Source organism: Acomys russatus, chromosome 11 (assembly GCF_903995435.1).
Source record: "Acomys russatus chromosome 11, mAcoRus1.1, whole genome shotgun sequence".
Lineage (NCBI taxonomy): Eukaryota > Metazoa > Chordata > Mammalia > Rodentia > Muridae > Acomys > Acomys russatus.
Genome location: NC_067147.1, coordinates 10,801,079 through 10,827,935, shown reverse-complemented (window position 1 = coordinate 10,827,935; position 26,857 = coordinate 10,801,079). Strand labels below are relative to the sequence as shown.

General features: G+C 48.2%; 1 long non-coding RNA gene across 3 annotated transcripts in view; it reads left to right on the top strand.

Moving 5' to 3' along the window:
• The first annotated feature begins 19,869 nt into the window (after positions 1–19,869).
• Positions 19,870–26,857, top strand: part of LOC127195442 (uncharacterized) — a 167,807-nt gene continuing 160,819 nt past the window's right edge. For 2 of the 3 annotated variants that reach the window (XR_007831382.1, XR_007831383.1), the window contains exons 1-2: positions 20,256–20,389; positions 20,809–20,893. This is a non-coding gene — a long non-coding RNA (uncharacterized LOC127195442). Of the gene's footprint in view, positions 19,949–20,255; positions 20,390–20,808; positions 20,894–26,857 lie in introns of those variants that run through there. The other variant, XR_007831384.1, reaches the window with a different exon arrangement.

Sequence of the window (26,857 nt, the reverse complement as noted above, 5' to 3'; positions counted from 1 at the left end):
CTTGCCTTTCCAGAACATTAATACTGTGTGTGTTACCTGCTCCTCCACACCTGAAAGAGATCACAAAACTGTCATTATAGCACAGTCCTGGCTGTCCTGGGACTTGCTCTGTAGACCAGGCTGGCCTTGTACTCTGAGATCTGCCTGCCTCTGCCTCCTGGGTGCTGGAATTAAATATGTGCACCACCACTTCCCGGCTCCACCTTCTTTTAAAAAATTATTTTTAGCTGGATGGTGGTGGCACACACCTTTAATCTCAGCACTTGGGAGGCAGGTGGATTGTTGTGAGTTTGTGGCCAGCCTGGTCTACAGAGCAAGTCTAGGACAGCCAGAGCTGTTACACAGAGAAACCCTGTCTTGAAAAACAAAACAAAACAAAGCAATCATAGTGTAGTGCTGGGGAGATGGCTCAGAGGTTAAGAGTCAAGAGCATTGGCTGATCTCCCAGAAGTCCTGAGTTCAGTTCCCAGCATCCATATGGCAGCTTACAACTGTCTGTAACTCCACTACTAGGTCCTCCCCCTCACACAGATATACATGCAGGCAAAAATACCAACACACATAAAATAAAAATAAATAAATCCTTAGCCAAGCATAGTGGCCCACATCTTTAATCCCAGAACTCGGGAAGCAGAGGCAGGCAGATCTCGGTAGGTTGGAGACCAGCATGCTATAGAGTGAGTTCGAGGACAGCCAGGGCTACATAGAAAAACCCTGTCTTGAAAAAGCAAAATAAAACAAAAGAAAATAATAAAAAAAGGGGGGGGGGTAGGAGTGTGTGTTATGACTTACAGCTCAAGGAGACACCTGCATCATCATTTAAAGGAATCATGGCACAGGGGCATGGGATGGCTGGTCTCATTCCATCTGCCGAGAGGAAGCAGAGAGCAGACAGGAAGTGGAGCCCTGCTGTAAAACCTCACGTCTCACCTCTAGCACCCACTTCCTCCACCTAGTCCCTCACATCAAGACCCCACCCCAGCTGGTGACCACGTGTCCAAGAATGTCCCACTACAGACTTTTATAAGAATTGTCAGCCAGGTGTGGTGGCACATGCCTTTACTCCCAGCACTTGGGAGGCAGAGGCAGGTGGATCGCTGTGAGTTCGAGGCCAGCCTGGTCTACAAAGTGAGTCCAGGACAGCCAAGGCTACACAGAGAGACCCTGTCTTGAAAAACAAACAAACAGACAAACAAACAAACAGAATTGTCAGAGAATGGCACTCCTGGTAAAGTTTTCAACAGGACAAAGTCTCAGACAGCCCTGCCCCCATCCCAGGTTAGATGCTAGTTTATGTTCTGGAAAAACCGATGAACGCAGCGTGTAATCCTCACTGAGGTTATATTGAAAATAGTTAAGACTTCAAGTATTGTCCTCTTAAAGCATCTGTGTGTGTGTGTGTGTGTGTGTGTGTGTGTGTGTGTGTGTGTGTGTATGTGTGTGTGTGTCTGTAGAAGCCAGACGTGATGTCAGGAGTCTCCATTTACTGTTCTTCCTTCTCTTCTATGTTAATTCTTATTTTAAATTGTGTGCATATACGTGTGTGTGTGTGGGGGGTGCATACATGTGAGTGCAGGTGCTCTCAGAGTCCCAAAGAGAGCGTCAAGCCTCACGAAGCTGGAGTAACAGGAGGATGTGAGCCACCTGGGAACCAGATTTGGGTCCTTTGCAATGCGGGAATAGTATGTGCTCTTAGCCACTTCCTGGCAACTTCCCAAACAGCGCCACCACGTGGGGATGAGCCGTTCAAGTGTCTGAGCCTATGGGGGACATTTCGTGACAAGCACTTTACTCATTGACCCAGCTCCCCACCCCATGTCTAGCTGGACTTTGGGGGTGGTGGGAAATTCTGTTGAGTAGGACTGTCCCATTTGTTGAGGGAGGTCTAGTCCACCACTACAAAAAAAGCCAACCTTGTGCCAATCCAGAATTTCCCTCAAGGGGCTGGAGACGGCCGGGTGATTAAGAGGGCACGCTGCTCTTACAGGGGACTAGCTGGCTCCTAGCACCCACATCTGGCTGCGCATAAAACACCCTAACTCCATCTCCATGTGATCCAATGCCCTCTTTAGGTCTTGTTGAGCACCACGGTCATGCACACAACTCCACTCCCGAAACACACATGCATAGATTTATAATAATAATAATAATAATAATAATAATAATAATAATAATAATAATAATAATAATATTTGTTTTAAGCTTTCCCTCAAGGCCGGTCCTGCAGATTCAAAGCTGCAGGCAGGATTTCTATCACACAGGGCAACAACAGGATGCCTGAGAGGAGCCCAGTATTGATATTTGGACAAAAGGGTGCTCTGTGTGACACACTGTGACACACTGCAGCTCCCACGGGGGAGGTGTTCTGCTTGCCTTTCTTTTTTAAAGAACATTCATTCATTCATTCATTTATGTGCATTGGTGATTTGCCTGCGTGTATGTCTGCATGAAGGTGCCAGATCTCCTGGGAGTAGAGCTACAGACGGGTGTGAGCTGCTATGTGGGTGCTGGGAGTTGAACCAGGGTTCTCTGGAAGGGCAGCTGTGCTCTTAACCACTGAACTATCTCTCCAGCCCCTCTTTTAAGGGGGTTGCAAGGGCAGAGGGTGGGTGTGAAGGGACTTGGAGATGAGTGGGATTTTGGGGTGCACGGTGTGAAATTCACAAAGAATCAATAAAAGGCTAAAAGAAAATTCCCTCAAAATGTCTAGAGACGTTGTGAAAGAGAGGCAATGTTTTCATTAGCAACATATTATATATATATATATATATATTTTTTTTTTTTTTCAAGATAGGGTTTCTCTGTGTAGCATTGGCTGCCCTGGAACTCACTCTGTAGACCAAGCTGGCCTCTGACTCACAGCGATCCACCTGCTTCTGCCTCCCAAGTGCTGGGATTAAAGGTGTGTGTCACCCTGCCTTGGCTCAGCATTGATTTTTTTTTTTTTTTGTAATGAAAAACTAAATCAACTGGAAACACTTTAAATGTTAATGTCATTAACAGAAGACTAGACCAATCGAATATATCTTCACATAGGAGTATTATACAGCCGTTACAATGACAAATTTTGGCTTTGTGAGTGCACATAGACAAATCTTAAAATCGATACAGAAAAATCTAACGGCAGGGTATGTGGAGTGCGATACCATTTGAATCATTTAAAAATCTTCAAAATGGCATATGTTGTTTGTGGATAAATGTGGATTTAAAGCACAGAATATGCAGGAAGGGGATTTGCAGGAAACCTAAAGTGGTCTCTGTAATGTTTTTATTCTCTAAAGGAAAAGTCTGCTTGCTTGGGCTGTATCTCAGTGGGTGGAGCACCAGCCTCATGTGCACAAAGCCCTGGCTCCGTCTCCAGCGCCTGATAAGCTGAGCACGGTGGCACACACATGTAATTCCAGCAGCGAGGAGGTAGAGCCAGGAGAATCCGAAGTTCAAGGCCAGCCTGAGCTACATAAGACCCTGTCTCAAACAAACAAACAAAAAGTTTAACTCACTAAGCTCCAAGTGCTGAGGCGGAACTGAATAAACATGAGAGTCTGCTGCCGGGTTATCGCCTTTGAGATGTCGGGGAAGGTGAGAGCATCTCCTGGCTGCCTGGTGCAGTCAGCTTGCGTTTACTCCCACAGGCTGCCCTCAGTAGTGGTAGGGGACCGTCTGTGAATCTGCACTTCCAGCAACCTCCTGGGCGATGCTGCTGTTGCTGCAGACGGGGACCACACTTCACCTCAGGTGGTAAAGGCCACCGAGGAACGATAGTTTTATAGCATTTTAAATTTACTTATTTACATTTATGCTTATGAGTATCTTGTCTGCCTGTGTGTCTATGTGCCATGTGTACCTGGTGTCCATGTAGACCAGGAAGGCCTCCTGGAACTGGAGTGACAGGTGTGAGCCACCATCTGGATGCTGGGAACCAAACCTGGGTCCTCTGCAGGAGCAGCCAGGGCTCTTATTCATTCTAATTGTGATTGTTTATATTTCTTTGACTTTTTTAAAAAATTAATTTATTCTTGTTACATCTCAATGATTATCCCATCCCTTGTATCCTCCCATTCTTCCCTCCCTCCCATTTTCCCCTTATTCCCTCCCCTATGACAGTGACTGAGGGGGATTACCTCCCCCTGTATATGCTCATAGGGTATGTGTTTATATTTCTTAAAACATTTTATTACACATCATTTATTTTCACTGTGTGTGTGTGTTTGATTGCGTGTGTGCCAGAGTGCACGGAGGAAGGTCAGAGGAGAACTTTCAGGAGTTGATTCTTTCCTTCTACTATGTGGGCGCCAGGGATTGAACTAAGGTCTTCAGGCTTGCCAGCACCCAGCCATCTTGCTGGCTTTGGCTATTTATATATCAATAAATCTGTCCATTAAAAATTGAGTTTCTGCTGGGCGTGGTGGTGCACACCTTTAATCCCAGCACTTGGGAGGCAGAGGCAGGCAGATCGCTGTGAGTTCGAGTCCAGCCTGGTCTACAAAGTGAGTCCAGGACAGCCAAAGCTATACAGAGAAACCCTGTCATGAAAAAGAAAAAAGAAAAAAGAAAAAAGAAAAAAGAAAAAAGAAAGAAAAAAAAAAGAGTTTCCTTAGGACAAATGTACATCCTGTTTGGAGTATAACTTTGTATACAAAGTATTAACAGTAGTTATTCTTGGATCGTGGACCTATGAGTAATTAATTTTTTTTCTTTTTGTTTGTCTGTATCAGGGAATTTCCCCATAATAAATAATTTTCAGCATGAACTAGTGCTAGTGAAATATAAAGAGTGTGTTATCTTTGGATTACAAACCACTGTTTTGGGGGTTGTTTTGCCTTATTTCTGTCGCTGGGGAAAAGATCACAACCAAAAGCACTTGAGAGAGGAGACGGTTTATTTGGTTTACATATCCCCGATCACAGATCATCACTGAGGAGGGGGAGGGTCAAGGCAGAACCTCAGAAGCTGCCACCTAAAGCAGAGACACCTCCCCACCACCCCAGGACAACTGCTTACTGGCTTGCTCCCATTGTCCCATCGCCCGCCTTCTTAAGACAGCCCAGGACCACCTTGCCCAGGAGTGGCATCACCCATGGTGGGCTGAGCCTTTCTACACCCATCATTAAACATGCAAACGCTCCTCAGGTAGGCTCCTGGGCCCATCCAGGAGGCAACTCCTCAACAGAAGCTCAAGGTGCCAGCGATGGAGCGCAGTTGGGAGAGTGTTTGCCGGGCATGCGTACACTGGGCGTCATGGCACAGCCTGTCATTCTAACACCCATGAGGTTATGTAGCAAGTTTGAGGCTAGCGGGATCTGCACCTGTCCCTCTCCCGGGGGGGAGGCTAGGAGTACCGTATTGGTGCTAACACATTTTGCCTCTGAAATGTTTTATGATCGCCTCCAGAAAAGAGCACATTCATATGAAAAAATGTTTAGTAAGAAGAGGAACTCATGACGAGCAAACATATACTTGGCAAGGGCTTCAGAGAGAAAAGATGGCTAGGCCGAGTGGCCTCGGGAGGCACTCGTGGGTGGGCTCATCAATGGAGGACAAACCAGTTTGGTGTCTTCCTGCGCCTGGGCGGAGGGCCGTGGGGGATGCTCTCGCCACGAGGGGACTAGACAGAGCAGGTGTGCGGGGAGCTCTGCTGATGGGGTGAAGAACAGAACGGTTCCTGCATTCATACAGAAACCTCGCTTGGGCCCGCTGAGCACTCATTCAGCACAATCCAGGTTCACACCTCTTGTAGATGGAGGCCGAAAGATTGAAACAGAAACCAAAGGGAGCTGGCTTCACTCTAGGCTTCTGGCAAGCCAAGTATGGTGGGGTCGTGGGCCATTTTCTGGGTGACATGACTTCATACTCTTCAGATTTTGGGGTTCTATACCTTCTAGCTTTTCTTTTTTCTTTTTCTTCTTTTTTCTTTTTTCTGAGACAGGGCTTCTCTGTGTAGCCTTGGCTATCCTGGACACACTTTGTAGGCCAGGGTGGCCTCGAACTCACAGCGACCCACCTGCCTCTGCCTCCTGAGTGCTGGGATTAAAGGCGTGTGCCACCAGGCCCGGCTAGTCTTCTAGCTTTTCAATCCAAAAACCACACTTGCCCCGAAGAGCAATTCTTCCCCTCCACCCTTGAAAAAGGCCCAGAAGCTTCTATTTGTGGATAAGAGAGAAAAGCAGGATTTGCCTTTCTTCCCTAAACAACTAAACAAATAAAAACACGTCATGTGCCAGCAAGATGGCTCCAAGCATACAGGTGCTTGCCGCTCAGCCTCACAAGCAGGGTTTATCCCTGCCACCCATGACCTCTGACCTCTGCATATGTGCCAGGGCATACACTTATCCACACACCTACACAAGGTAAACGAGGAAGTAAATAAATGCTCTAATCAAACAAGCAAACACAAGAAAAAATGGGCGTAGCCATAGGGGAGGCGTCCAGAAGCCTGAACAAGAGACAACCAAAGGCAGGTGGGAGATCCAGGAAGACGTTGGGGATGATATGGTTATCATTATCTCATTGGTGCTGATATTTTCACAAGGATACACTTAGCTCAACATCATGGTACAACCTTCCAATACTAGCAGTTGCTGGAGGACGGACAACCTTAATAAAGCTGGTTACAAGGCAGCAAGGCGGAGGCAGGGTATGACCGGCCTGAAATCCCAGAACTTGGGATATGAAGACAGGAGGAGCAGAAGTTCAAGGCTAGTCTCAGTTGCGTCGTCGCAAGTTCTAGGTGGGCTTGTGCTGTGAGGCTCTGTTCTGTTTCACACACACACACACACACACACACACACAAAAACAAAACAACAACAACAACAACAACAACAAAAAAAACAAGGGCTTAGAGAGAGAGATGGCTCAGTGGCTAAGAGTGCTGACTACTTTTGTAGAGAACTCAAATGTTCAGTTCACAACTGCTTCTAACTCCAGCTTTGGGGGAATCGGATGCTTTTGTCCTCCAAGGACATCTGCCCCCCAGGTGCATCTGCTAACACGTGAACGCACGCATGTGTGGGTGCGCATACAAGCACACACACACAGAAATAATAAAAGCAAATCTTAAGGGGCTGGAAAGATGGCTGAGAGGTTAAGAGCACTGTGTGTTCTTCCAGAGGTCCTGAGTTCAATTCCCAGCAACCACATGGTGGCTCCCAACCATCTATATTGAGATCTGGTTCCCTCTTCTGGCCTACAGGTGTAGATGCAGGTAAAACACTGTATACATAATAAATAAATAAAATTCAAATATATATAAAATATATAATAAATAATACATAATGGAGGAAAAGAAAGTACTGGTAGCTTTCTTATTATATTAACATGTATCTTCCTCTTGGTAGACTGAAGATTCCTGTTAAGCAGAGGTGAACACACAGTAAAGAAAAAAAACCTTAAAATTCCCTCCTTTGATCAGAACTGTTGCTGCCATTAAATACAGGATGATATACTGTACAGTGGATTCTACAGTGTCATTAGAATCCTTTCCAGGGGCCAGAGAAATGGCTCAGTGGGTAAGAGCACTTTCTACTCTTGGAGAAACTTGGTTCAGTTCCTAGCACCCTCATTGGATTTAACCACCAGGTGTAACTCTAGTTTCAGGAAACCTGATGCCCTCTTCTGGCTCCTGAGGGCACCAGCACCTACATGGTGCACACACATATGCAATTAGGCGCTTACACACACACACACACACATGAAATAAAAACAAATACATCTTTTTTTTTTTTTTTGGTTTTTGGAAACAGGGTTTCTCTGTGTAGCCTTGGTTGTCCTGGACTCCCTTTGTAGACCAGGGTGGCCTCGAACTCACAGTGATCCACCTGCCTCTGCCTCCCGAGTGCTGGGGTTAAAGGCGTGTGCCACCACCGCCCAGCTCAATAAATACATCTTTAAAAGGAGTCCTTTCCAAACTCTTGACCCTTATTTGCTATTTCTAATTATGGTTTCTCTCCTCTTCCTCCTTTGCTCTTTCATTAGCTCAGACTGGCCTTAAACTCCCTATGTAGCCAAGGATGACCTTGATCTTCTGAGAGCTTGGGTTATGCACACACGCCACCATGCCTGGGTTATGTGGTGCTTGCCTTGAACCTAGGGTCCAGCGCATGCTAGGCACCTCACCAGTTTAGCTCACCCTTAGCCTGCCTCCCTCCTCATTTTTATTCGAATTCCCTTCCTCCTCTCCCTTCTCCCAGATCTTTAATAAAAGATGCTCGGCAGCCAGAGAGACGGCTTAGTAATTAAGAGTGCTTGCTACTCCTCCAGGGGTCTGGAGAGTGATTCCTAGCACCGTGCGGGGCAGCTCACAACTGTGTAATTTCAGCTCTAGTGGATCCAACATCCTGTTGCTGGCCTCACTGGCCACCCGCACTCACATGTGTGCCACACACACACACACACACACACACACACACACCTAAAAATAAAATAATCTTTTTTAACAGTTTAAAAAAAATTCTCAAATGTGTAAAGCTGGACTTTGCCCAATCTGCTCCTAACTTGCTGGGTGGTTTGAGTGAGATGGGTCTCCCCCGCAGGCATTTCCACACTGGGTGCCCAGTTGGTGGAGCTGTTTGGGGAGCTTGAGTGGTACCACTCGGCTCACTGGGGGGTGGGGTGGGGGGTGACCATTGAGATTAAAAGGCCTCCAGCACCTTTCCTTTGCTCTCTTTGCTTTGTGCTTAGGGTTGAGGATGTGAGCTCGCCGCCTCCTGCCACTATGTCGAAGGCTTGCCATCACACTTTATCAGCACGAAGGGCTTAGCACTTCTGGAACCATAATCCAAAATAAACTTTTAGGAATATAATTTGTGGCTGGGCAGTGGTGGCGCATGCCTGTAATCCCAGCACTTGGGAGGCAGAGGCAGGAGGATCGCTGTGAGTTCGAGGCCAGCCTGGTCTACAAAGCGAGTCCAGGACAGCCAGGGCTACACAGAGAAACCCTGAATATATATATAATTTGTCTTGCTCAAGGTGTTTTATCACAGCAACAGAGGAGTGACTGATGCAGGTAGGCTAAAAGAGCATCAGCGGGCTGGAGAGATGGCTCATAGGTTAAGGGCACTGGCCGCGCCTCCAGAGGTCCTGAGTTCAATTCCCAGCAACCACATGGTGGCTCATGACCATCTATAAGGTGATTTGGTGCATCAGTGGGCAGTTCTCCATGTTACCTCGCTCCTTTCCCTCATGATTTGGAGTCAGAAAGCAATGTGGTAGAGAGCTTTATCTCTCATGTTTTGTGATTGAGACCTGGGGGATAAACAAGGAATCTTGAGATGACCATGAGATGAAAAGCATTTGGTCAAATTTCATACTATTTGAGTCAAATACTTTTGTTTCCTTCTGTTTGCCCAGTTACTTGCTTTTTTTTTAAAGATTCATTTATTGCTGGACGGTGGTGGTGGTGCACGTCTTTAATCCTAGCACTTGGGAGATTAGCCTGGTCTACAAAGTGAGTCGAGTCGAGGGCAGTCAAGGCTACACAGAGAAACCCTGTCTCGAAAAACCAAAAAAACCAAAAACAAACAAACAAACAAACAAAAAACCCCAAACAAAAATTTATTATTTATAGTATTCTGCCTACATGTACACCTGCTCACCAGAAGAGGGTACCAGATCTTGCTAATGATGGTTGTGAGCCACCATGTGGTTCCTAGGAATTGAACTCATGACCTTTGGAAGAGCAGACAGTGCTTTTAACCTCTGAGCCATCTCTCTAGTGCCCACCAACTCTTTTGCCTTCTCAGAGCTACCCAGCCCAGGGCAAAGTGTCTCTCCCTATGAGGGCTATTCTTGTCAACTTGACCACATCTGGAATTAACTAAAACTGAAGGGGCTGGGCATACCTGCGAGGCATTTTTTCCCTTAATTTATTAATTCGAAGTGGGAGGAACCACTTTTAATCCCGATCTTTTGAGGTGGAAAGACCCACCTCTACTCTGGAGCACACGTTCTTCTGCAAGCCTGTATACAGGGCATCGAAGAAGGAGGCCTTTGCTTTTTTGCCTACGTATCTGCGCTCAATCGGGCTGGCCAGGCCAGTCCTTCACTGGTATAAGAGGTTGTGCCTTCCAAGTTCTGCTGTACACTGGAGACCAGCTGAGCCATCTAGCCTCATGGACTGAACAGCTACTGGATTCTTGGGCCTTCTGTTGATAGGCAACCATTGTTGGACACATTGGACCACTGTGTAAGCCATTTTAATAAATATAATAAATATGTACATTTAAGCCAGGTGTGATGGCACGAGTCTAGGACAGCCAAGGCTACACAGAGAAACCCTGTCTGGAAAAAAAAAAAACCCAAAAAACAAAAACCCACTTCATAATATATAAATTTATTCTATAAGCTTTTTTAAAAAGATTTGTTTATTTATTATGTATACAGTGCTCTGCCTGAATGTACCCCTGCAGGCAAGAAGAGGGCATCAGATCATATTATAGATGGTTGTGAACCACCGTGTGGTTGCTGGGAATTGAACTCAGGACCTCTGGAAGAGCAGAGTTCTGATCCTCTACAGAACCCTGACTAATGCACTCCCTGACACCCAAAGCCCTTAAGATACGCCCTGCCCTTGAAGCCAGTAGGAGGTCAGACTTCAACACCTGGAGTCATGTGACATGGAGTAGGCGGCAGCCTTTTGAGGCTGGAAATCCCCAACAGCAACCCATTTGCTACAGTGTGTTGGGTGTGTAATATTTTCTGATGACACTAACCACACCTACTGATGTTGACTCCTGTGCCCTCCTCTGACATCTGAGAGCCCCTGCACACACATGGTGCACATACACACACATGATGCAGGCAACACACACACACACACACACACACACACACAAAATACAAATTTAAACACGACAGTATGTGGGAACATAGTTCGAAAACTGTTAAAAGCTGCACAAATATAAACTAAGGCCAGAGGGGAGACTCCAAGTATGCAATGACTGGTAGGCATTCTCCCCGATCTAGCCCAAGGAAAACTGGAGTCCAGCCGGCTCTTCGCTAGAATGTTTATTAGCTGCACCAGATAAGAAAGCTCTGGGGTTCCCCAAAGGAGAGATAACACAGGGCTAGTGTATGGAGCCTTTAGGCCATAGCGATCAGAAACATTTTATTAACTTAATAAGTATTATGATTCTACGTTGCATACCAAGACAACATGCTTTTGCTTTAAAAAAAGAGCAGACCAGTGCCCCTTTATTCATTAGCTATAAAGCAACAGAATTCAATAAAAGCTTATAGGCACATATACTCTGTGTTTTTGCAAAAAGTGTTCCCAACACAGACGTTTTATGCTCCACTAGTTTGTAACATTAACATAAAATTTAAAATCAGCCGGGTGGTGGTGGTGCACGCCTTTAATCCCAGCACTTGGGAGGCAGAGGCAGGCGAATCACTGTGAGTTTGAGGCCAGCCTGGTCTACAAAGTGAGTCCAGGACAGCCAGGGCTACACAGAGAAACCCTATCTCAAAAAACAAAACAAAACAAACAAACAAAAAAATTTGTGAAGGAATTAGAATCTTGTCATTTTTATTTACTTTTTTTTTTTTTAGGTTTTCAGTTATTATTTTATATATGTCTGTGTGTGCACATGTGAGTGTATTTGCACCCTGTGTGTGCAGGGACTTACGGAGGTCAGAAGAGGGCGTGGATCTCCTGGCACTGGAGATGGCTGTGCGCTGCCTTGTGGGCGATGGGAACCCAACCCAGGTCCTCTACGAGAGCAGCCAGTGCCTTTAATCACTTCAAAGCAGTTTATGCTTTTTATTTATTTTATTGTGTATGTGTGTGTCTCACCTTCCGCCATGGCACGCCTATGGAGCCGCACCTTCCGCCTTGGCTCTCTTGTTCCTGTTGTTGGTTTGGCTGTCCTGCTGGATTCTCCTGTGCTGGGAACTCCATTGTGCTGAGACTTCTGCTGGGCTCTGCTATCTCTGCTTCTCAGCCCTCTGGAGAGTCTTTAGCCTTAATTATATTAAAAGACTAGACCAGGGGTGGCGGCACATGTCCGTATTCTGAGCACTTAGGCAGCTGAGGTAGGAGGGTTGAGAGCTCAAGGCTTAGCTTTGGCTTAAGAGTGAGTTGGAAGCTAGCCTGGGTTATGTAGAGAACCAAGAGATGGTGATAGCTTCTCTCTCTCTCTCTCTCTCTCTCTCACACACACACACACACACACACACACACACACACACACACACGCGCGCGCGCGCGCGCGCGCACACACGCATATGTGCACACATGCACACATGTGCATTCACACACACGTATACATGCACACACACACACAAAATTCTCCCAAATTAATTTATAGAGTTAATGAAATGACAATTCCAATAGGATTTTTTTCGTTATTTGTGTGCTTGTGCATGTGTGTTCGTGTATGCGTGTGTGCATGTGCACATGTGTAGTGGGTAGAGGTCAGCAACCAAGAATTGGGAGTTAGTTCTCTCCCTCCTCATTGTTTGAGGCCACAGCTCTTTTCTAGTTTTTGCTGCTGTGCCATTCATTGCAGCTTTTTACATGGGTTCTAAGAACCCAACTCTCGACTTAATGCCATGTGCTCTTACTGCTGGGCCGTCCTGCCAGCGCCCCACCAGGACTCATGTAAACATGGCTATACTGTTTTAAAGCTCATTCAGAAAGACAAAGGGACCAGGAAAAGTTTACACATTTTGAAAAAAGAAGAGAGAGAGAGAGAGAGAGAGAGAGAGAGAGAGAGAGAGAGAGAGAGAGAAGAGAAGAAAAAAAGAGAGGAGGGAGGGAAGGAGAGGGAGAATGAATCTATTCAATATCCTTAATTTAGTTTAGTTTTTTTCTTTCCAATATGACTTAAATTGAGAGGCAGTTCATAGCCTGGAACATATTTTCTCTCTGCCTAGACACTTGCCTGACACAGAGATAGCCATCTTTCAGTATTACTAAACCAGTACCAGTTGGGCCTCTGGTCTTGAGTAAGGCAGATCTCTCAACACCATTCTTAACAACAATCTTGGGGGTGAGGTGATGATGGGTAAATTGTACTTGCTGCACATCTTGGTTGTAACAAGGGAGTCCTGTAAACCTCACGTTTATGGTTTGTATTGTGTTAGCTGTGACTGACTGAAAGATGGCAAAGAAAGGAGGACAAGAAGCCCCCTGCTGCCCTGCTGCGCCATTGCTCTCTTGGCTGACTTTTCCCCTGCATTTGGGTAGCAGCAGCTTTGAACGCACACCACGTGGCTCTTCTAAGTCCATGTTTGGGGTCCTGTTGATACTCTGGGATTTCTCCTGAAGCAGTGAATATTGCAGAAGCAGAGATAGGCTTTTTTTTTTTCAATTAAAAATTATTTTTAGGTGGGATGTGGTGGCCCACGCCTTTAATCCCAGCACTGGAGAGGTAGAGGCAGGTGGATCTCTGTGAGTTTGAGGCCAGCCTGGTCTACAGAGTTAATTCTAGGACAGCCAAGGGCTACACAGAGAAACTCTGTCTTGAATGCCCCCCACAACCCCGTGAATTATTTTTACGTCTGTATACATGTGTTTGTTGTAGGTGCCCACAGAGGCCAGAAGAGGGTATGATATCCTTGGGACCTGGGTGAGCTGTCTAATGTGGGTGCTGGGGATGGAACTCTGGTCCTCTGCAAGCATAAGCACTCTAACCATTGAGCCATCCCTCCAACCCCTAGATTGGTATTTCAAGACATGTTCTCTCCCTGTTTCTTCAGCATTTGGGAAGCTCCACCTTTAACACACAGAAAAGCATGAGGCTCGAGGTTGTGTTTCCGTGGCTAGTGTGCTTGCTTGGTAAACACAAGGAGGACCTGAGTGTGAGCTCCCATATCCACACGAAAACCTCAGGTGGGGCAGCCTGCTTGCAACTCCAGAGCTGAGGAGGCTAAGGTGTGTGGATGCCCCCTTGGGGCTCACCCACCACTTCCTGCAGCTTAGTGGATGACCTACCTCCAGGCCAGTGAAAGACCCTGCCTCCAAAAGCAACATGGGTGGTGTCTAAGCCAGCCAGCCACTTTGAGGTTGTCTTCTGCCCTCCACATGGCTCTGTACATGTGTATACCAGTAGATATGTGCACACCTGCACACACAACATGCACACGTGTGGAGACAAGCAAAGAGAAACCTTAAGTGGGGGTTCTCTTTCCTGAAGAGTGACTAATAGTCTGTCTTTTATTTTCCTTGAAATGTAGCTCCCCCCTTAAAAGAGGATAGAATTTAATTTCAGAGCAAAGTCATAGGTAAAAGAAATTTAAGGGGCTGGAGAGATGGCTCAACAGTTAAGAGGACTGACTGCTCTTCCAGAAGACTCCAGTTCAGGTCCCAGCACCCACATGGAAGCTCACAACCATCTGTAACTTCAGTCCTGGGGCATCTGACACCCTCTTCTCATCCACACGGGCACCAGGAATGTACGCAATGTATGTCCATACATGCAGGCAGAACACCCATGCACATACTTAAACACATAAAAACCCAAAACTTAACAAAAAACTAATCCATGCTGTTTAACTTCAGAACACAGAAAAGTTTACTCTAGAAGAACGTGCTAAAGCCAACTGGGCCGAAAGCATTTTCTTTGGCTGCACTTCCATTTTCATTCAGTTCTGATCTGTCTCCGAGATAGGCAAAGAACCCCTGTGGCCTCAGAAGTGAACTTTCTTTTTGGAAAGTCAGCACTTGAGACAGTCTGGATCTTCTTTCATCCGAATAAAAAACGAGCACCAAGCCAGGTGGAGGTGAGAAGCTGTACGGAGGCATCAGTCTTCCGATACATTGGGAAAGTGCATAGACTGGAAGTGGTATTCCTTCTCAGGCAGGTGACTAGAATTTTCCCCAGGTTGCAAAGCATTGAGAAGGCTGGAATTTCAGGGGAAAGGATTTGTGTTCAGGTTGGTCTGGTAAGAAAGTTGGTGAACATTCCAGAAAGCTCTCTCAGCCTCCATTTCTGTTTGCATCTGTGAATTTAGAGTAGTAACAGTGCTAAGGGCAGATTTAATAATAGTCTGTGTTTAGTGTTTAGCACACAGGGAAAGCTCAGTAAGGGAGCGGGGGAGGGGGGCATTTGGTGAAGGGTTTGCTGTGCAAGCGTGGGGGCCTGAGTTCAGATCCCCAGCACAACTGAAAATCTGAATCCCGTGGTGTGGGCCTGTAATCCCAGCCCTGGGGAGGTAAAGATAGGCGGAGCCCTGAGGTTTGCTGATTGGCTAACTTAACTCAATTGTCAGCTCTAGGGAGAACTTCATGGGGAGACCCTGTCTCAAAAAAGGAAGAGAGATTGTTGAAGGTACCTGATCTTCACATGAATGTGTATGCACATACTTATGTACCCAACACACACCCACAAGGACAAGTACACACACATAGACACACACACACACACACACACACACACACACACACACACACACACACACACGCTCCTCAATAGATGTTAGCAATTATTAGTGTAGAGGAGAAAGACCCACAAAGTGGTTAATCATTTTCAAATGTCAGTAGCTCAGGGTAACCATTAAACCTGTATGAAGCTAAGTGGTTGGGAAGGATGGGGTGGGGGTGGGAGTAAGGTGGTGGCTCTGCCACGGCCGGACAAGGAGCATTACACATAAAGGTTGATATGGCCTCGGCTGGAAAAAAAAATCAGGATAAAATCTGGATAAATTCCACCTGTGGATTTGCTTGCTTCTACCCAGAGAAAATGGAGTGGGTGGTGGGCAGCATGGAGACGGGGCTTGCTTGTTGTTGATTTGAACGTGGTATCATGTAAATGCAGTAAGCCTATCAAGAGGAGGAGGGAGGAGGGAGGAAGAGGAGGAGGAAGAGGAAGAGGAGGAGGAGAAGAAGGAAGAGGAAGAGGAAGAGGAGGAGAAGAAGGAAGCTTCCCTGAGTGCAGGGATTACAGGTGTGCGCCACTGTGCCTGGCTTCATTTTGTTTTCTATATGTATGGGTGTTTTCCCTCTGTGTATGTCTTTGTACCACATGTGCGCAGTGCCAGGGAGAACAGAAGAGGGTGTCAGATCCCCTGGGACTGGAGTCACAGATAGCTGTGCATCTCCAAGTGGGTGCTGGGAATTGAACCCATGAGCCACCTATCTGACCCTTTAATTCTCATTAAAAAAAAAATACACATTGGAGCCGGGTGTGGTGGCTCACGTCTTTAATCCCAGCACTCAGGAGGCAGAGGCAGGCAGACTGCTGAGAGTTCGAGGCCAGCAGAGTCTACAGAGTGAGTCCAGGACAGCCAAGGCTACACAGAGAAACCCTGTCTCGAAAACCTAAACAACAACAACAACACACACACAAAAGAACAAAAAACCAAAAAAACCATATTGGTTTGTGGTGGCACATACCTCCTAGAACTTGGGAGGCAGAGGCAGGTGGATCTTGGTGAGTTCCAGGCCAACCTGGGTTACATATAAAGTTTCAGGCTAGCAAGGCCAAATAGGATGACTCTGTCACCAACCAACCAACCAACCAACCACAAATCAAGTATGTAATATAATATAGACTGATTTTAATTACAGTTCTGTATCAAAATAGATTTAAAAATCTATAGCCCTTGTAGGGGGTTGAGTATCTCACTCTGTAGATTACCTTTAAGAGTTGACTTCCTTGACCAAGGCCAGTGAGAAGGCTTGATGAGTGAAGGTGCCTTCCACCAAGACTGATGACTTGACTTCCATCCCTGGGCCGTACTTTGTGGAAGATGAGCTGACCTCTGACCTCCATGCTCCAACCATACACACATAAAATGAATAAAAGTTTTTTTAAAAGGTGATTTTATTGCCTGAATGTGATCTATTATCTATGTCTTTATTGGTGTTTTCCAATCATTTAGGCCACAGATAATTTTGCTTAAATAATGTCAGACTCTGGGGACATAATTTTCCCGTGTGTGTGTGTGTGTGTGTGTGTGTGTGTGTGTGTGTGTGTGTGTGTGTGTGTGTGTGTGTGTGTGTGTGTGTGTGTGTGACAGGACTCCATTAAAAACAAACAAGGACCCGTCACAGTGTTCTAAGGCTTGTAAATATTAACTTGTTCGATCCTCACCATGTTAATTTATTGTAGGTGCCACCATTTCAGAGAGGTTGCTCAAAGTCGGCTGGGTTAAGTAGACTGCAACACTGCCTCTCTGCTCCCGGTGACTGAGGCTGTCCAGGAGAGCATGGCCTTGTAAGGTGGCTGGGGAGCAGCAAAAAGCAAATCCCCAACCTTCTACAGCCTGTGGTCTCCAGTCTCTACAGTCCTGGGTCTTAAAGGTCTGTATGTGACCTGGGGCCAGTTACTCACAGCAGCCCAGGACTCTTATCTTTTTGGGTTTCTTATCTGCCCCAGGGAGGAACTTTTGTTTAGAGACCTTTCCTCTTCTAGTGCTGTGTTGGTGTGAGTGCTGATGCCTGGAGGTGCAGGGGCTCAGGTTTGTAGGTAGGGCAGGGCATGACTTCCTCCCAGGGTCTCTTGAGGAAACCAAGAGTTCAAAGGTTTGATCCAAGCCAACTCCCTCGGGGACCCAGGACAGTCAGTGGTGGCACTCAAGCTTGGCAAAGGGCCTCCCTTAGGGCGTGACAACCAGGCTGCCAGGAGGTCTTGAGAAAGGCCTTCCATCCCAGGGAGTTAGAGATGATGGTTGTAACTTCTAGAAGGCTTCGTGGAGATAGGGACAGTGGATTGGAATATTGGGTGCCCCCAAAGGTCTAGTAAAACCAGGTGGGAAAATGATTAGGGGTACCCCCTCCCACTCCCTCCGGCCCCCCCTCCCCACTGTCAGGAACAAAGCAGTGACAAGCCTGAAGGGAGAGAGGGCAGCAGAGGCAAAATACCCACCCCACCCCCCCAACCCGCCAGGGGAGGGTGGGGTATGTGTTTCAGAACCTGCTCTATTCTGAGTAGCCGAGAGAGACCAGCAGGGTTTAACCGGGCGCGGTAAGCTGGGGTGTGGGACTCCAGCGTTTTGAGGCTGGCGGCAGTCCTAATGGAAGAAGAAGACTGAGAAAATAAGTGTGAGCTATGCCTCCTGCGACCCTGTCCTCTGTCCTTGGCTCTCTGCTTAGGTAAAAGAACAAGGCGCCAGCCAAAGGTTCACTGGGCAAAACATACCCGAGACCCTTTCTGTTTCTTTCAGGAGGTCTCTCTGATTCGGGATATAGGATTAGACGAGAGGGCTTTCCAGTGCTGAAGATGGAGAACCGTTACCCCTCCAAACACACCCACCCACACACGCACGCGCGCACACACACACACACACACACACACACACACACACACACGCTTATACACATCACCTCTGCTGCTCTTGGCAGCAGCCTCTTCAACCCATGACCTCATGCTTTAAGCTTCCATATAGTTTTTCTCCCGCCCTGTCCACACCCGGAGCCCGAGTGGGTGGTGGGATGGGTGGGGGACAGTGGCTTATTTCGCGCCAGATTTGGGGAGAAAGGGGCACAACGATTCCTTCACACCGGGGGAGGTAAAGGATGGTGTAACTTTTCCTCGTGGAAAAAAAGAAATAAATAAAAAATAACATCGCAGTCCTACGGATCCGCGGACATCGATGTCTAGATCTCTGCCTGAGGTGGCTGATTAGTTGGGGCACGTTTCCTCAGACCAGAAATGAAGCAGGGGGTGCCGGGATGTTAGGCTAGGGTCCCGGCACCTGGACTAGTCTGCAGTCCGGGGATGAACTCTCGTTCGGGTCCAATCCCATTTCCGGGCCCAGCGCCCCCCAAGGGGGGGTTCGAACCCTGGGCTAGCCTGCCAGCCGGCGCCCTGCCCCCTTGCTCGCAGCTGCTCACCGTTTGGGTGCAGCGGTTTTCCCCCGCAGAGCGGGAGGAGGAGACAAGCCCAAGGAGGGGGAGCGACTCCAGGGCTCGGGTTTCTGCAACCAATGCCGAGCAGCCCCGGGCGGCCCCCCGGCGGCGGCCCTCCTCCTCGGCACCACGTTCCACAGTCATGGCGCACGGCGAGGGGCGGACGCAGGGCCGCACCCGCGCCCCCTCCTCTCTCTCCCTCCCTCCTGCCCGCCTCTCTCCTAGGCAACATCCCTCCCAGGCCAGGCGGAGATGGAGACCTCTCCCTGCCCCCAAGGGGCAGAGGATGGAGGCGCGAGCTTCTCCAGAACCCACAGTTCTCTTCCTGGGAGCACCCCCAGGCCCTAGAGAGACCGGGATGCGGTGGTGATGGTAGTCGTGAGGTTTCGAGGCACAGTCCTTTCCTGCAGTCCGCCTGGCCCTCGGCGTCTTTGCAGATCTTTAAATAAACACAACAAAAATCTCCCAACCCGAGTCGTTAGATTTGCAACGCGCCTTTTACAATAAACCGCGACGGCGACGCAGGAAGCAATCCTGCAACCGGTCCTGGGTGGGAAAGCGGCAGCTTCCCGGCCACCAAGCTGCTCTCTCACTCCTCCCACCCCAAGGGGGCCTCTATTCCCCCACCCCCTTCCCGGATCTGAGACTCTGCTGCACTCGGGGGACTGACAGGTCCTCGGCTCGCGGCCCTATCCTCTCGCGTCCAGAGACTCGCCAGCTTACAAAAGGTGCAAGCTCACGCACACACAGTGCAGAGCGCGGAAAAAAAAAAAAAAAAAAAAAGTCGACCGTGCACCGCCGAGGGGGAAGGCTGCGAACAATGCACCGGGCGGCCCGCGCCTGCCGGAGCGCGGCGCCCCGGGGGACGGGGCGGCGGGCGGGGGCCGCGGCGGAGAACCCGCCGCGCTGGACACCTTACTTCCTGCTTCCCCGCCCGCCGCCAGCTCTGCGGAGGGATATCTCTCCCCTCCTCTGTCCCTCTCCCTCCCTTTACCCGCCTGTCTGCCCCCCTTTTTTTGACCCCCCCCCCCCGCTCCACCCCGCCTTTCTCCTTTTGCAAGAAAATAATTTGACAGTCGATTTGCTGACAGGGGAGGAATTTGCATCCTGGATTTAAAAAAAAAAAAAAGGCCGAGAGGAGCTTAGGAACGGTTGCTAGGGGTGGGTAATGGGTGAAAGAGGGTGGGTTGGGGTGCTGGGGAGCGGATCCCAAGGGCTCGGGGAGGGGGCCATGCAAAAAGGTAAGGCCAGGTTAGCTCAGCTCGGCCCTGAGTGGGTTGCGGCCGGGGGAGGGGCGAGAGATACATATGTATTTCTGTCTCCCCAGCACACCCCCTTCCCTCTAAGCGATGGCTGAGAGGCGGTGCATGCAGATGGGGAGTAAGTTTCCTGGAGGGGAGGAGGGTGGATGCACGCGCGCAGCCCGGCTCTGCAAATTTCCACCGGGGAGGGAGAGAGTGGCTGGATGCGGAGAGTTTGGAGTTGGAGGGCAGGGAAGGGAGCAGGGCCTGGGGGAGGGGGAGACAGAGGGGTGTTGGTGGGTGCTATATCTGGGAGTAAGTTTCCAAGAACGAGAGAGCCTGCACGCTTGCTTGCTAGCTAGTAAGTTTCTGGCCGGGGAGGGCGCGTGGGGAGGAGAAAGGGGGGGTGTGCATGTATATAGAAGGGGGGAGGGGGGAGCAGATTTCCTGCGGGGAGGCCGAATGCATATGGAGAGATTTCCTGGAGGGAGGGTTGAGGCGTAGACCGGACTGAGTAAGTTTCTTGCTGGGGTGGTGGCTGAAGGTGGTGAGTTGGTGCTTTGGGAAACCCTGAGCGTCCCACCCAGGACTGGGGGGGGGGGGGCGTGCTGTGGGAGGGAGGGGCGAGGGGCTTGGTTCCCTGCTTGGGGAGAGGGGCTTGCATCTGGGGAGTATGTTTCCTGGCGGAGCGATATTTGTTTACAGGCTGAGGGCAGTACTGTAAATGAGTAGCTGCGAGAAGGCGGCTGACATAAATTAATATTGAAATTACTCCATCAGCTCGGCTCGCCCCCCATCTCACCCCCCAAGTGGAGATTGGTCGTCTGGTCGGATTGCCCAGGCACTTGTTGCCGAAACAGCCAAGGTAGGAGAGAAGCTTATTAAGTTTCATTAAAAAAAATTAGTTGGGGGGGTATGCTCCGTAGGAAGATGGGGGTGGGGTGCGGAGGGAAGCCTATGGGGGACGGAGAAAGACAAGTCTCCCGCGGCCTCTTTACTTTCAGTACATTAGCAGGGGCCTTTCCCTGCCTGCCTTCCTCCCTGTTCCCTCTCCGGGCTCAGCATCCCGGCAAAGGGGGAGGGGTGAGGTGGGCGGTGTAACTGGCAAACCCCAGCTTGAAGGGTGTCAGTGGTGGGTTTGAAATTGAAGGCTGGTATATTATAAAGCCTCCATTCTTCCAGCCAAGAAACCGCAGGACCCTAGGGATGTGTCTTTTGGGGTTTTTGACATGATGCATATGTGTATATTTGTGAGTCTGCGGGCTCTGTGGGGGCTGGGTAGTTCCCAGAAGTAAGTGTGGCCACCCAGGTGGGAGAAGTGTGTAAGAAGGCGAACTTGCCTCTTCGTCCCTCAACTTCAGTTTGGGAGTCTGAGAAGTTAACTGCTGCTGGGGCTGAAGAAGCAGAAATTACAAACCAAACCACCGTTTTACCGTCGGAGGCAGGCGGACAGCACCTGGCAGGCAGCCTGTGGCCAGCACCAGGCTGGAGCTTGTGTGCCTGGCCATCCTTGGGTTAAAGAAGAAAATGCCTTTGGGTTCCCTGTGCCTTCCCCTGCCCGGCAGAGTCAGCACGCTGTCAAAACTCTTTCCCCAGACAAATGTTGCTTTGGCAAGTGAAGTGTTGTGTTGTAGTCAGTGCTCGGTCTTTGGTGGCTCTGGACTGTTTTGTGAAGTGTGTGGAAGTCATGCTTAATGAGTGACCAGTGCAGGCATGGCCCAGGACATCAGCTGAACATGCCTGGGAGAAGCAGTTTGCTTTGCTCAGGCAATAGAGGTGACTTTTCCTTTCAAGAAAGGAGTTTTAAGTTGTCCCCCAGTTGGCATCAATCTTTTGCACTATTCGTACTTTTCTTGCAAGGAGTTCTGGGTGGAGGAGATGTGCTTTGTGGCTCCCGGGGACAGGGTGCTGGAGGAGCCAGCCAGCACTTAGCTGGTTAACCCAGCAGGCTCTGCCTCTCCTTGCTTGCTTTCTTGGCACTCGGCCTGCTGCTTTCTGCCGATAGTTTTACTTTGATGGGTGCTGGTGCTGGGAGTTGAACTTGACCAGGATAATTTGAGCCCTAGGGGGTCTGGCCAGGAACTGGTTAGCAGGGTTAAGGGGTAACCAACCACACAGGGGTTAACTTAAAGTCGGTTAAGCTTTACCCAGTGCTGTAAACAGGTGTTGAGTCTAGAAAGGAAAAATGGGTTAAAATAAAACAAAACAAAAACCCTCTCTTTATGTTACTGATAGTTCAGGTTTTTTTTCTCCTTTCCTTCCTACCATCAGATTTCAGAATTGAGGGCTTGATAATTTGCTAGTTTGAGAGTTGAGCTAGTTAGAAATATTAGTGCAGCCTACCACAGGTTCCCAACTAGGCATTAGAGAAACAAATTAGCTGTTATCTTTAACCCTGGGAATAGCTGAGCCGGATTGGTGTATGTGCTGGGAGAGTAAATAAGAATTCCTCATGTGTGTTTATGCCAGGGTGGAGTTATTTACATGTCTAACCTGGGAGCCAAGAACAGTCATTCAGGTTTTTTTTTCACCCTCTTAACATTTATGAGATTTATTTTGTTGTCTTGCCTTAGCCATTAATCAAGCCACAGTAACCCTCCCCCCCTCCTCACCCCATTCAACTGAGAATGTTTTCATGGTAATAAAGGTTTGAAGGCCCAAGCATCATAACTCATTCTTTTTAAAATATTGTGACGATTGTCAGCATTTGATGCACAGGAATTAGATACCCTGAGTGACACACCCCTTTGGGCCCCGCCCTTTTAGGCATGTCCATTTTTGCCAACTGATTGTTTAGAAGCCAGACTGGCATGGAGGGGGCCGGGGAGGGAGGGAGGAAAGGAGGGAAGGAGGGAGGGAGTGCCTATGCCTTATGCATTATAGGCACAGATTAATTTTGCAGGTTCCAGGGTGAATGTGGGTCCTTTCACAGCTTGGCAAGCAGGCGTCCACAGAGCAGGCGTTTGCTGATATCAGAGAGCGTTTACGTAGAGCTTGCTGTGAAAACAGTCTCTTGATGAACTGTGTAGAAAGTACTGTGGTTTTTATTGAGCTCAGAGTTTAAATTGTAGAAAAGGGGACAGGGAGAGGGGACGAGGTGATGTTTTCTGTCTTACGTATATAAAAATGTGTGGGCATGAAAATAAAGCTAATTTAGAGTTTTCTTTTCCTTCTTTGATGGGTAGGTTGATCGTAAGAACACAGTGTGTGCGTGTGTGTGTGTGTGTGTGTGTGTGTGTGTGTGTGTGTGTGTGTATGTGTGTTTCTGGGGGCGGGGGTGGGATGGTGCATAGGCGAATTCTCTGTGAGGTTGACGGGGCAAGAAGTGCTAAAACTGTCTTGCATTTTGTAGTTAAGTTCAAGTTTGTGGGTGTTTGTAAAGGGACAGAACTTCTAAGGTGGCTGGATGCTCAAGACAGGGCCAAGGTGTCTCTGAAAATGGACAGGGTACCAGTTTCTAGCTGTCTCTGCAGTTAGGGGGTTCTTTTTATTATTATTTTTTTAAAAGGATAGACCTTTGGGTTCTGTGCTTTAAACTCGAGTCATGTGGAATGAAGACCCAGTGCTCTTGACAGTGTCTTCCTGGGCCAACGGCCAAATTGCTTCATGGACTGGGGCGAGTTGATTAACTTCTGTTTTTTGTCTTCTCATGGAGAAATGGATTTGTACGTTGGCATTCCACAAAAGGCTCTTGAGCAGCCTGGCAACCGCGCCAACATGTAAGCCATTACTTAGGAGAGCCTGCCACTGTGGCAGAGCCATTCATTCATTTACTATTACCTTTTGATGCTCACATGTGCACAGGTCTGCATGGGGATATGTGCATGAGAGTGCGGGTGCCTGAGGAGGCCAGATGTGTGGGGTCCCCTGGAGCTGGAGTTCCAGGCAGTGGGGGACCTCCTTTTGTGGCTTCTGGGACTCGAACTCAGGTTGTCTGGAAGACCAGTGGATGCTCTTCCCTGGTGAGCCTCCTCTCCAACCCTGTTGTAGATATCGTTTTTTTTTTTTTTTTTTAATCCTAATTATATGTGTTAATGGAGAGAGGGAGCTTGTACTTTCAGGCACCCAAAATAATTTCAGTTCATCTTAGAAGTCTCCTCTCCAGCCAGCTGGCTGGATGATCTAATGCTTAGTCAAGCTTGAGGTTAATTAAGCTGTTGCTCCCAGGCAGCAGGTAGCTTTGGGGAGGAGAAGCTCAGTGTGGCCTTGCCTGCTTAACAGTTGAAGAAGAAGTCACGTGTGGGCTACCTCGATTCGCGAGTAGAGATGGGGTTCTTATTAATGGCGTATGGTCACTTCCAGGAGCTGTCATGCCATGTGGGCATTTCAGGAGGAAGCTCTTGACGTTTTACTGGCTTTGCATATTAACACGCAAAGTCTGGAAGGATCCAGACAGGTGCTCTGGACCTCGGGCTGTGTAGGGTCCTGCGTGGAGCAGCATCAACTCCTGCTCCTTTCTCAACTCAACAACAACAACAAACAAAAACCATAACAAACTGTGTTGTGAGGACGGACGAGGGCTGCAGTCTTGAGGGATCCTTGTGGGTTAACCGTACCTTTAGATTTTCATAGTGGAGGGTAACTGGTGAAACTAAAATGTAGTTGAGATGTTCTTTTTCCCTGTAGGAAAGGGACTAAAACCAGCCGGATTGTAGATACTGGGCACTGTTTAGGGTGGGGTGTGTGTGTGTGTTCGCACGTGAACAAATGTGTACATGAGCAAGCCAGAGGTCAATGTTAGCTATGTGTCTTCCTCAGTTGTTTTGTCGCCTTATTTTTTTTTAATTTAACTTTATTTGTGTACATGTGTACTGCTGCATGTGTGTGTGTGTCAGTGTGTGTGTGTGGGAGAGTGTGTGCACATGTGAGACAGTGTGTGTGAGAGTGAGTATATGTGTGTGTGTATGTTAGAGCGTGTGAGTGTGAGAGTGTGAGCGCGCGTGTGTGTAAGTGTGTGTGTGTGTGCAGGTCAGAGGACAACTTGTGGGAGTTGGTTCTGGAGATCTAACTTAGGTGGTGAGTCTTGGTGGCATGGCCCCTTACCTAGTCAGCTCTCTCTCTCTGGCCCTCTTCACTTTAATTTTTGAAACAATTTCTCACTGAGTCTAGAGATCTTTAACTCAGTGGCTGGCCAGTGAGCTCCAGGAGTCCGTCCCCCTGTCTCAGTCTGCCTAGTGCTGGGATTACAGCCACCAACGATTAGAGTCCTTTGTTTGTTTGTTTGGGGGCTAAGGATCTGAACCCAGTTCCTCAGGCTTGTGCAGCGGTCACTTTACACACTGAGCCGTCCCCCCAGGTCTGCGATTTGAGCAGATAGTAAAGTCTTTGTATGCAAGTTGTCCCATGACTCTTTTTGGAAATCTTTCTGAGTTAAAGGACAGATACAACTACCAAAGAAACTCTGTGATGTCCTTTCTTTCTTTCTTTTTTTCTTTCTTTCTTTCTTTCTTTCTTTCTTTCTTTCTGTTTTTCAAGACAGGGTTTCTCTGTGTAGCCCTGGCTGTCCTGGACTCACTTTGTAGCCTCAAACTCACAGAGATCCACCTGCCTTTGCCTCCCAAGTGCTGGGATTACAGGTGCACACCACCGTGCCCAGCGATGTTTTCTAAGAATTTCAAATTCTCAAAGTAGCCACTTACAGGAATTTCGTCTGAGGAAATCAATGTTTGGGTTTGTTTGTTTCTTTGTTTCCTCATAGAGGATGAGGAATGGTGTGAGACACGCTGGACTACTGGGTTACTGACTTTGAAAATATTTTTAGAGGAAGAAGAGAGGGGAAAAAAAACCTTTGGGTCTAAATGGTTGTGAAAATTTGGGGGTCACATAATGTGTTATCTTCTTTTTCTTATTATTATTTCTGCTTTGAGAACCCCTGGTTTTCATTTACACATTTAACAGCTACTTTTTTTTTTCTTTCCTTTTAAAAGATTTTTTTTTTTAGTGTGCTTGAGTGTTTTTGTCTTCTTGGGTCTCGGTCTCTTGTGCGTGCTTGGTGCCCTCAATGGCCAGCAGAGGGCGCTGGATTCCCTGGAACTGGAGTTCCGGATAGTGTAAGTCACCGTGTGGGTGCTGGAATTAAACCTCGGTCTTCTGCAAGAGCGATCAGAACTCTTAATGGCTGAGCCATTGTTCCAGCCCCAGTTAACCTATTCTTTATTGAGCACATGCCATTTGCCAGTCACATTAAGGGGCTGGGAATCCTGGCAAATTCTCTTTCTCTGCCCACACCCCTCACCCCTGGCATGGGCAGAAGTGGTTGCTGCAAACGGTGAAAAATGCTCTGGGGAAGTGGCGAGCAAACCGGAGACCTAAGGCAGCCTCCTTGAGGAGTGGGGCGAGAGAAGACAGGGTGGCCATGCAGAGGAGCATAGCATGGCCAGCTTTAGATTTGCAGGAAGCTAGGAGAGGCCATAGGTAAGGAGAGTGTGGCGGGGGTGGGGGAGGGGAGAAGGCAGTCTGAAATGGCCATTTGGAACCCCGTGGGTCTTGGGAAGATTAGGATTTCTGTCTTTTATTTTTATTGTGAAGCCTAAATGAAGCCTTTCCACATGCTAGGCAAGTGCTGTACCACTGAGCTACACCACTAGCCCTTCTTTCTTTCTTTCTTTCTTTTTTTTTTTTAACCAGTTAGTAAAAAGATTCTTTGTGTGTGTGTGTGTGTGTGTGTGTGTGTGTTGTGATGCTCATGAAGGACCAGTGAGACGGACCGCAGCATAGAGTGAGAAGACTAATGCATTGACTCCCTAAAGCTGTCCTTTGGCCTCCCCTGGCCCTGAGGGCATGGGGGGGGGGGGCGCGGGGGCGGGAAGTAAAAACTTTTCATTCTTAT